General features: G+C 42.0%; 1 protein-coding gene across 44 annotated transcripts in view; it reads right to left on the bottom strand.

Annotated features, from left to right (window-relative positions):
- MAP2 (microtubule associated protein 2) overlaps positions 1-12,163 on the bottom strand; it is a 248,766-nt gene that overhangs the window by 191,882 nt on the left and 44,721 nt on the right. For 43 of the 44 annotated variants that reach the window (XM_032115035.1, XM_032115036.1, XM_032115029.1 and 40 more), the window contains one exon: positions 888-946. The exons of the other annotated variant lie outside the window; for it this stretch is intronic. The gene's annotated coding sequence lies outside the window, so the exon portion shown is untranslated. The remainder of the gene's footprint in view (positions 1-887; positions 947-12,163) is intronic. 44 annotated transcript variants of the gene reach the window in all.

Below are 12,163 nucleotides of genomic sequence, written 5' to 3'. Positions count from 1 at the left end.
AAAAAGAAAAAGCCAAACCCCAGAACAAAATCCAACTTCATCATGACTGTGCAGTGTCACCAGATAAACCTGGTGCTTGAAAATTTAACCTTTCTTGGAAGAGGAATGACCAAGTAATTCTTCTTCCAACAACCCCTGGATAAAGGGAAAATGGTATTTACCAGCTCTCTTTGTGCTGTTTTTCACTTGAGTCGTTCAAATAACTAAAAGCCATCTGTACCCATTACACAAACTCCCCTCTGAACAGGTAATACCAGGGGTGCAAGTGAGAAATCCTGGGATCAGCATCTCTTTGCATCTGGGCTGTGTTGCAAACTTGCATATCCCATAAACAACCTCAATAAAACAATGCAACAAAACAGAGCAACAAATCGTCAGACAAGGTGAGCATGTAGTGACTGACACACAAGTAATCAGCACACATCCTGGAACATTTTTCCTAAATGTGAATCCTAAATTTGAAGCGTGAGAAGAAAAAAATGCCACATCACAGATTCAACTTGCAGTGCTTGTGCTCAGCAGCAGCAGCCTTTTGGATAGTTCAACTCTCATTGACAAGAGGACATTTCCTACAGAAAACAGAAGTCTACACAAAAAAGTTGGCAAAAACCCCAGTGAGTTTTTATTTTCACTTGTTTCCACCTCTCTGCCATAAACACCTTCACCGTACAGCCCAGAAAATGTATGTATCTTCTTTGTTTAGAACACCATTACAATACATAACTCATGTACATGCAAGCATAGGAGGAGTCCTGTCAAACTATTTGGGTTTGTTTGAACAAGCCCCAGAGATTCATTAGGCAATCCATCTCAGTAAAGTCAAGACGCACAACATTTCCGGAGCCCTGGAATGACTGATACAAGACCAACAAAAACAGAAGACCCACCTTGTGGTGTTGCTGTCACCTTGTCAGTCACAGGTAATTTTATTTCAGGTTTCCACAATCTGAAAAAAAAAAGCTCTCAGTTAGTGGCAGCTGTTAAAGGCAAAAGCTTTAATCTTATTATATGAATTAAAGACTCATGACTTGCAACATGTTAATAACAAGATGCCTTCCTCCTCCGTTTTTAGTAACATGTGCAAAGTTATACCAAATTATCTTTTCCGGTGACTAGAACCTCTCTTGCCATTATAGCTTACATCCCTTGATTTGCATCAGACCATGTCTTACCAAAGAGCCCAGGCCTTCAGAATGCCTGTTTTCGTATAAAGTGAATATCCATGGAAAAGCTGATTCCTCTGAAGTACAGGCTATACTATGGTGTCCATTACGATCAGAGTTTCATAGAAACAATAAAACCCTTTCCTTCTTTACAGAAAGAAGATGATCTGAAGGCAGAAGGCCTTTCTTGTAGCTAGATTCACTGGGGATGATTTGCCAAAAATTAGGAAAGACACAAACAGCAACAGCCCTAAGTACAAGGAGTCAGCAAATAAACAATGTAGATAATACAACCTAATTTGCCAAAAGCTTACTTGTTGCCAGGAATCCCACAGTTAAGCTGCACAGTAACAAATGATGTGCTTACAAGCTGCAGACCAGACTGATGGGGCCTGTTAATTCGGTATCAGGTAACGTGGTATCATGTACCACAGAAAACCTGCATCAGGGAAGTGCTGTTGAGCTGTCACAGAGGAGAATTCTCTGGTGCTACAGCTGTTTTACTGCAGGACCCTGGGCATGTCCTTAACTGCTTTGTGCTTGAGTTACTAACCATATCTTACAATGGGTATAATATCATCACAATGGCATAAATGAGGACTACTTACTGCTTTGCAAATCCTGGGAATGGCTAGGCAAGGGAGAAGCACCTATAAAGTGCAAATTGTTGGCATTTACAAATTGCACTGAACTGCCTGAGAAGGAAGAAGTACAGACTTCCCTACCCAGCTTCAAGTCAACAGCCAACAAATGGACCATTTTCCAGCCCATCATCTTCAATCAGCACACACCCTACCTGCAGAACTAATTTCTGCCAAAATGTGGGTAACAAAACTCACAGCTGGACAAAGCTATTCAAGATGCTCATTGCTTCACAGGGGAAAGATAGGGAGAAGATAAATGTCAGCAGGAATAAAAGCAACTTGTACTTCTAGTGAATGTTGCTATGTCTCACTGTACTCATATCCTAAATAAGGGTTTTCACTGAAAGGAATGGGACTCTCATCTCTGACTTTACCAAAGCTAGAGAAGAAAACATTTACTTTCACAGAAAGGTAGAAAAGGACAGATTCAGTGTCTTGCCAAAGTTAACAGGAAGCAGAGGCTGAATCATGAGCAGAAAGCAAGGACCCCATCCCTACCTCCTTCTTTTAAGCATGGGGCAACTTTATGAAAGCAGAAAAAGACTTAAGTCTCTACAGCACACTGCTGTCATAACTGAGGATGAAGATGGAGGTGTAACCAGAGAACAGCAGAAGGAAAGTCAAGCTCAACTATTTCTATTTTTCTCTCAACACCAGCAAATGAAAAGTAATTTCTTACAATATACTGGCCAGGAGTGGACCTTATTATCTTTGGTTAATTCCATACATCTGAGAAGAAAATAGCGGTAAGCCGGTCAGACTTGCTAAACGAGATTTGTCTAAGGTCCCACCCCCAGGTGCAGAGCCATGCATGAAAGATTCAGCATTCTTTAGGAAGATGCTACTTGTCCAGACACTGTTAGTAATGGTCAGCAAAACACAACCATGGAACAACTCATACATAATATTCCCCTTTTGAGCAAAACCTCATTCAGCACCCTCCAATCTCTGAGGAGCTCCCAGTTCATATCCAAGCCAAGAGACAAGGAGGAATGGTAGCAGCAGGATCCCTTTCCTCAAGCTTCAGATGAGCAAATAGTGGACAAGCACACAACCCTGGCACCTCCAGCAAGCAGAATTTCCAGCATTTTTACAGCTTGGCCCACAATTATTTACTCCTTAGAGACTCCAGACTCATCCTATCATCTGTGGTTATAATAAAAGGGAAACAGACTTGTTGCTAAAATGGCCATGAAACACCAGACACCTATTTACACTCTTGCTACAGTTACACTCAGTTAACTCCACTTTAGGAACATCAAGATTTTCCAGATCACAGCCCTGACTCACGCAGCCGGCAGTGAACACCTGGGACACATTCTGGAAAACACTACTAATAAAACACCATGCCAACTGTTTGACGCAGAGAAAACAAGATTAGCACTGCGACATGTTGGCATTTTGACTTCTGAATATTTGCTGGCTGATAAAATCAGGAGCTGTCTTTAAAGTCTACCCTGAACAAAATTATCTACCCCTTTCCTGTAACTACAGTGGCATTTGTTAATGCTGTCAGATTTTATGTGAAGTCAGTGTTCTTGCAAGGAGTCACACTGACAGCTCTGGTTACCAAAGTCTTTCACTAACTGCTTTCCAGTAACATCTGATAGGAAAATGAAGTGGCCCAGTATTTTCCATCTTTCAGTACACACCTGCCCCAAGAGATGAGCATGTATATAAAAATAGCTGAGCTTATCCAAAAAATTCACTGGCATAACTGGATGCATCTTCCAACACCCTGGGGACGGTTCACTTCAGAAGATGGAGCTGGTTTGGTAAAAGGGAGAAACTGCTTGGAAATCTGAAGGTGGAAGATGGGTTGGATAATGGTAATCGTGAAATGATAACATCAACTATTCAAATATAAGGAAGGAACAAGTAGAGCAGATTACGGGCAGTGAATCCCAAAGAAAAAAAGACAGATTTTTAAGCAACTCCAGACAGGTCAGTTCCTTCATAGGAAGCCAAGAAAGTGCAGAAAAGTGCTAAAGGTGGAATAAAGATACAGAGAAAAACTATTTTATGGTAAAACAAAGCTGGGACATCAACTGACTACAGTGCTGACCAGAAGAATATGTTTAAAGGAGGGACTCATGTAGGTAAGTCAACTTAAACAGATGAAATCTTACTACAAATTTCTTATCATTAAAAAAAAACCCTAACCAACAGACTGAAACCAACTACACACTAACAGATGAAACCACTGACACCGTGAACTCATAGGAAATGAGGGAAGACCTAAAGCACTGCCTGAAAGCAAGCGCAGAACCACTAACCACCATAAAAAGGAAAGAGGATGATAACCACACAGGGAACTGGAGACCTGTCAGCCTAACTCAGACTACCAAAACAAACTGTGAATTAATTATAATATCTGAAAGACAGATGGCCCACATCAGCAAATCTACTTCTGTAAAAAACCAACCAAAACAAACTGGTCTGACCTAGTTTTCTATTACAATATAGCATATTTACTGGAAAAGGGCAGCACATACATGCTATAATCGAGGGGGGGGGGGGGGGGTTGAATGAGCACTCAGGGGGTTAGGGTTAGTGAGCCCGAGGCTCGCTTCTTTGCAATGCTTTATGTGAGCAGCCAGAAAACACTGAGCTGAGAGTGTTTACAAGCATTTCATCACATTCAAAATCATCCAAAAATCAATGCCATGAAACTCACTGATTCAAAGTGCTGCAATAGCGCTGCTGCAGAGGCAGCAAAAAGGAAATGTTTCCACACAGAGCTTCATCCACCAACATCTTAGTTGAGACCCAACAGGCTGAGTCCAAGTACATAACACTCTCAGCAGGAGTTGTAGTGCAAGCCCACACTCCTCTCTGATGTGTTGCCTCTTAGGTGGAGGCAAGTTACACCCCACAGTAATAGCAAAGTGAACAACTGAATATTCAGCTTCCACTGATTAGGTGGCTGGCTCCTAATAGGTTTTCCAGAGCTCTTCTGTCAGAGACATCATACTGTTAACTCATACTGTTAACTGTTGTCTGACACACAGACATGCCTTAGCCCAGGAGATAACCCTCCAAAGTATAAAGCTAGCAGTTGTTCAACATGTCTGAAAGACTTGCAAAGGCGATTTAGGACAATCTAACTAAATTAGGAACCCTCTGAAGCTGTAAATTGCCTTCACTGGACAGTCAAAAAGAAACAGGTAAACAGGATGGAGCTATCTCAGGGAACCTGCTTCCACAACCAAGGTCTGCATTGTATCTCTTGCAATTTCTTCCAGCCTTGTGCATTTACCTTTCTTTGACCTGCTCACTGAAGATAATGGACAGTCCAAGATTTTGGTTGTTCACCCACCTGCATGTGATGAAGCTGAGCTGCAGGAGCTGTGGCTGCACTCTGAAGGCCTTGGCCCTGAAGCTACACTCAGCTAACTGACATTTTGGACTGCGGTTCACATTTGAAGCCTCCTGGTCCAGCAGCCTGCTCACTGCAGTCTGTGTGAAGGAAGAAGAGAGTCTTCTTCCATTTCCTTAAAAAGACAGAAATTTCAGTGCTCACTTTACTTGACCTTAGACCGTTTATCATCTGCTTTGATACTTTTTGATAGCCTCTCTTACCACTTCTAGTGAAATGGAAAGTTTAATGAGTTCTAAAACCCCCAGAATATTTGAGATTGTTTACACATGAGAAATGATCTACGGCTCAGAACTGAAGAGGCAGTAACAACAGATCTGTAAGGCACCTTCCCTGCTGCGCAAAAAAGGAGCAGATACACATTCAACACTTTTAATGGGAGCAAAGAGCCTAGTTTTCCAGGAGCATGTACCCTTTCAACTTTAATCTTCCAGTTTCAGGGGCAGGAATTCACACGAAAAGTACACTGAGTGCTGCCAGTATTTCTGCAGTGAAAGAGCCTCAACGCTTCTGTTTGGTTTTCTAACTGATCCTGTTATCCATTTTTTAATGTTTGAACACATTTTTAAAGGTGCAACTCAAAACCCTGCAAGGGTACCAACAGTGCAAGAAAATATGTTACAAACAAAAAACCCTGACTTTCAAGAGAGATCAGTGTTGCTACCACTGCTCCTATTCAAGTAATTCCTTTATCCTCATTACAAGATACTTCTGTTAGTATGAGCCTGCAAATTTTTAATTGTTCCACATTCTCATTCACAGGCAATGCCTCCCTCATAGCAGTTCTGATTTTCAGGAGTTTAGTCAGTTTATCCAGTTGCAAGTAACATTAAACCATATCCTTTTATTACCTGCTCTTACAAATTTTCAGTTTATTGGCAGCAACACTGCAAGAGTTAATATGGTTGGAAGCTTTCTATGAGGAAAAAAATTGCCTGAAACTTTTTTCTTCTTCCATCAGATTTCATACTCGAAGGCCTGAGTTCTAGCTAGGACAGATCAGCATAGCTCTACCACAATGCCAAGAAATGCCACCAGCTCACAGGAGTTAAGGATCCATCTTGGACACTTGCGTCAGGAAACCATAAAGTGAGTTACTCTTTTCTCCGTAGTGATGAAAATATGCTTGAAAAGTATCTTTGCTTTCTTCTGCTGAGAATCTACATGTTCCCATTCACTCCCTAAACAAATCCTCAAGTGTTTTTCCTGTTACTCTCATATGTGGTCCTGAGCCCACAAAGTCAATTGGAGCTTCACCAGTGGACCACCACTTTCCAACCACATCACCACACTCAGCCCTGCCAATCACAACTTTTCAAGAGAAAGTATTAAATGAACAGTCTCCCTTCTCCTTTACAGGCTCTTACTATTTTAATGTCCAAACACCTCCTAGTCTACAATCTTCACCTTCCCAATTCTAGTACCATACAGCAAAGGATTAGTTATCCCAGAACAGAAGGGTTACTGAGGCACAGAGAAATTATTTATTGCAAGCTCCCTATAAAATCTTCAGAAGCATTTACAGACCTCAAGTCAGATGACATTCATCACAGTCTCACCTGATGCTAAGAGTTCTCGTCAAACAGGCTCACAACTTTGAAAAGTCTAGGAGCAGCACTAGTTAAGCTTTAATAGCTAAAAAACCCCTCTTTCAATACCACCATAGGCAGCTTCCTTTCAAGAAACAGCAAATCAAAGAATACAATGCAAAGCTTCAATAATACAGAGATGAATGCCACTCACTTCTAAAAATCAAGTTTAATTTACGGCATTCCTATCAGATATCAGTGAGAGTTCTTCTGGAGTTTCTACATGTCACACACATGAAGGATTACTTTGGGGAATTTTATTTTAACCAGATAACAAATCAATTCAATTTTTGGTAACCTAAGCTTTTAACACTCAAATAGGGTGATATATCAATCTTGAATAAAGTAAAAAGACTCTGACATTCCAGGAAAGAAAAAGTTTAAGTTTTCTGAGCAGTTTAAATTCCAGTTTCCTGATGCACAGTTTAGACAACTGTTTCTTTCCCCACTCTAGCCAGGTTCTGGTAATCAACCCCTTTCACCATGCCCAAATTACTCACACGGGGCCAGAGCAGAGTGTTGATGACTCCACAGTGACCCCAAGCAGCTTCCACTGGATACCTACATGTAAAGTTACTCGGACTTTAAATAACTTTTTTCCCCCTCTACAGTGAAAGCGCCCATCCATTTTACTGCAGGGCTCTGAAATATGACTTCTTAAACAAGCAAGATAATTTAAGAATGACTGATATAGAAAAGTCTGTATTTTCAGGGCAGTTTTACACAGTTTGCAGAAAACAGAAAGAATTAAGATTTGTTCTAAAAGTACAGGAGAAAAGCAAAAGCACCAAGTGGTGTTCCAAATGGAGGAACATGCACTTAATGAGGCAGGAGTTCCGCGGAAACAAGTAATAATGTGATTCCATAATTAAAGACTGCTTTGTAATATGTATGCAGAAGGCTGCCACAAAGACTGCACAAACACCATTTTTTCCAGTGTTTCCTGAAATGAGCCATTTGACTCAGCAATATTAAAAGGTTCCTTTAACAGCTTTTTTTGGTCTGTGATACATCATCTAGATGTAACTGAGGTCAAGTGCATTAAGAATCTGTGTAACATTTTGTGCTGCAACATGACAAAAGAGGCTCTGTCTGAGCTGCAAGGACTGACTAGCACTCAATCTACTTCTACAGCCATACCAGAAACACATGTGGAAGTGTACAGAACTTAGAATTCATTTTAAAACTTTTAAATAAATAGGGTGTTTAAATTCTGAATAAAATGTATAAATACTAAGCCCTTGGTGGCCTCCTAGACCATGTATGAATGAGAGTGGCATCACAGAAACAGCACATTAACTACACTACCTGTTCAAAAGGTTAATAGGGGAAGGCAAGGACACATACTAGGGCTTTCTGTGTGCCTTACCAAAGAGACCTCAGTTACAAGTGACAGTGGCAAACTCATTCAAATCTGGTTTAGAAACCCCATTTTTTACAGATTTATTAACTTTTAATTAGTAGGCACAAGCATCACTCTAGTTTTAAATAACCCTTCCTTGGGAAGTGACATTATCTCTATTGTATTTGTATTTTGGTGAAGAAAGAATGCACTTTTTCTTTATTAAAAAGGCTGGCACACAGTAACACAACTAATGAGTAGCTTTGAATGTTATCTTCTTTTGAAACCCTCTATTCAGGATTGGAACACTGTAATTATAGGTGCTGAGCAAAGAGCTTGTCTAGGTACATTTCAAAATGCTACATATATAATTCATCTTAATCTTTTTTTCAAAATAGAGATTTTCATATGTTCAAGGGGCTTTCAAAATGGGGAGTCTGATTTAACAGCGACTGGTCACTCAAAGCAGATACTCAGAAAACTGCTCCAATAGCCCTAAGCTGACCACTGTGGCAACTATGCTATGAGCAAAAAAAGGAAACTGGGCTCTGACACAGCAAGCTGTGATTCTTGAAAGTAGTTCCTCCATCACTTAAAAAGCCCTGCTAACCTCAGTGGATCTTATCACATAACCACTTGTAAAATCAAGACATACCAAGCACAGGGCTGAAGGCATCCCATGCAACATTTCTACTAACACCTTTTGGTTCTAGAATAATCTCTTTGACAGCCTATTTTTTTTCAAAAGATACAAGGAAAGCACTTGTGAACAGGCAACTACAGCTGCAGCATTAAATAAATTAGAATACGCTTGTCAAAATTCTAGACAATGTGTTGGTTTAAGACAGGGAAGGTGTCAGACAGAGCATGCAATGTTAAACTAACCACACAGGCAGAGGCCACTTGAAGTCATTATATTCAGGATCCACATGAACAAAAGTGGAGTGTTTATAAGCTGCACAAGTTCTGGTCATCAGTATTTGGGTGTGCATGGATGGACGGATGGATGTGTTTGCATGTGTATGTATATATATACACACACACACACAGACTATGTAAACTATTTTTTTGAAGAAGACAGGAATGGAAAGCAGGTGGAAAAGAAAGGTAATCAGGACACAAACATCTAAAGAGCAAATATATCAAAAATTAAGCATCCTATTCAATTATAGTAGGTTCTGTAATTGTTTTCTGAACACTGGCTCCTCCAAGCACAAGACTGCCACTGAATCAGAATTACTACTTCCACTCAGATGAAACCCAGAGCACCACTGATCTGAGCCTTCTGCTGTGTCAACTGATACCTGGAAGGCATGGAGCCATGGATTTTTTTTTTTTTAATCCTATAGCATAGTAATTCTCACACTGAGTCCCTCTGCAGCGGCTGAAGTGCACACTATCTAAAGAAAAAGCCTTGTGCTGGCTGCCAACTACTAAATCAAGCTAATCAGCAATGTGCCAATGCATGCTGATGTTGATACTTCAAGGATCACAAAATATTCAGTTCTACTCAGGATTAATCCTTTAATGCTGGCTCCCATCAATCACAGAGACCACTGTAATTACAGGTTTCAAAAAGCACCAGTAAGATCATTAACAGAGCAATGCAAAGGACAGCACAACAAGAAAAGGACTTCAGATGCCAAATCGTTTCTATGCAAAGCCTAGTGTCTGCAATTTCCTCATAAGCATCAATGTCAAACCACAGGCAGAATTACCTGCACGTGGTTCACAGAAGTATGGTAAGCCAACAAGCTGCAAGAGCACACTGCAAGCATAAATCATTTCCTAGGTGCAACACCAGTCCCTAGAGTTAGGTACATACACCTCACATTACAAGGGCTGAGTCTGGAAACTCCCCTGTTGACTATCTGTTTGCTGGATATTTGCGCCAGGGACACGGTTCTGCTGCTCACTCTGCCTCCAGCAGCTCACTCTGACCCTGCTGAATAGAGTCCAGAATGCACCGGAGCTGCAGAAAACATGACATAATGACTCTGCAGTCTCAATGCCCTCTTCTACTCTTGCACCTAATTTTTCTCTGCTATATACAGTGAGCTTGCAGTTTTCAGAAAAAAATTTGCTCTGTCTCGGTTTTTTGGAGACAAAATTTTAGGAGGAAACGCTCTGGAATGAGCACCTCCTCCAAAGCGAGAGGGCCTCCCCCTTTCCTCTGCCAATGAGACAAATTGGTTACAGCAGGTGAAAGTAGAAAGAAACTGAACTGTTTATTAATGCAGAACAAAACAGGGCAGAACAGAAAAAAACCTCAAAATACAACAAATGCCTAGAGAAGGAAAAAATACACGGGCTGGCAACTGGTCCCCCCAGTCTCCAGGAAGGGGAAGGGGAGTCCACGCAGCAGCCTGGAGCAGGGCAGATGGAAAAAAAACCGCTCGACTCTCCAGCACCGGTCCTCCTCCCCACAGCAGGTGAAACTGGAGAACAGATAGAAAAAACCCGCTGCTTTCTCCAGCACTGGTCCTTCTCGTCACAGCAGGCGAAGCTGGCGGACCTCTGTGTCCCCTCGCTCAACGGCTTGGCTCTCTCCGGCGTTCGGACCAGCTGGGGCCACCCCGCGGGCCCGCCCGCGCCACTCCGCAGGCTCCCCAGACCGGAGAGAAGGGAAGGAAGGTTGGGAGGCCAGGGGGAGGGAAGGGAAAATAAACCAACAAAACTTTTTTTCCAGTTAGCGAGAACAAACAAAAACCACGAAGAAGCAGTGCAGCGCCCCCGGTGCACTCCCTGCAGAGAACGGTGGAGCGCCGCTGCAACCAGAGCCCTTCCGCTGAGCCGTTGAACCGACCCGCACCCGCGGCCCCGGCCCCGGCCCCGGCCCCCGGGGCCATCTTAAAGATACAGTGTCGTCGGGCATTAAGCAGACGGTTAAGGAATAAAGCAGCCTCATATCACGCCGAGACAGTCCCATCATCCAATTTTCAGCTTCTGTCTGCACTATACTGGCTTTATGTTTTAGGCTTTCCCTCCCTTTCACCCCTCCCAATTTACTGTGCAGCCTTTTGCAATCTCTCAGCAAAACAAACAAATCAATTCCTATTATCGTCCTATCACCAGTCTTCTTGAGTAACATTAGTGAGACATACAGTGGCTTTGGGTAGCTGGACACTTTTGGTAAAGACTAATTGAGGCAGAGACTCTCTAGGACATGCAGTCAAGAACCCTTAGGGTGCCAAATTGTTTGAAAACTAAATAGAGCAAATAAATATAGGCTCTTCTGTCCACATGTTAGGATTTTTCCCACTTCCTCCCTTCATGTGTTAAATGTGAGATCTTACCCAAACACACAGACTCCAGGAAAACCGTAAAATATATGGCCCCTGCATAAAAACATGGAATGCATCAGGAAGCACATGTGCTGTCAGTAACCTTGATATGGGTGTTTACTCCACTTTATGTCAGTGCTTAAAATCAGCTGTCTTTAGCTAGGATAGTCAGTGCTCAAGTACCTGTCATCATCCACCTGGACAAACTACACAATTCCAAGACTCCTCCCTCAGCATTCCCTTCTCAGCAGGTTGCTCTGCACACTTTCCTCTGATTTCCCACTATCTTCTTGCAATCCTCAAGTACCTTTCCTCTACACCATTTAAATATTAGCAGTGTGCTGGTATAAGGCCAGCTACTTTTGTCCTTGTCAGCACTTTTTTTCTAGCTCTTCCAGAAGTCCCGAGGAAGATGTAAGCCAAATGCTGTAACAGTCGAAGGAGGAACAAGAACTCCATGATTTCTCTTCTCTGCTTAGCCCTGAGATTTCATCTCAACTTTCACCTTACAAAACTCAAGATATAAGCACTCATAGTTCAATACAAAAATTGCTTTCCCCATCAGCTGACTGCAACTAAGTCCTGCCATCCATGGTCCTCAGGCAGACATAGGATGTGTGCACTAGAGAGGCAAAATGTCTGTGCTAAAGCCCTACATATAACGCTGCATAACTATAAATACCTCAGAGAGGACTCTTCTGTACTTGACCAGGGAAGAAAGAACATTCAACAGAGCAAATGACCATGCAGCAATCAGCAAAG

The sequence above is a fragment of the Corvus moneduloides genome, chromosome 7 (genome assembly GCF_009650955.1).
Source record: "Corvus moneduloides isolate bCorMon1 chromosome 7, bCorMon1.pri, whole genome shotgun sequence".
In the NCBI taxonomy this organism is placed as follows: domain Eukaryota; kingdom Metazoa; phylum Chordata; class Aves; order Passeriformes; family Corvidae; genus Corvus; species Corvus moneduloides.
This window is presented reverse-complemented; position numbering and strand designations above follow the sequence as displayed.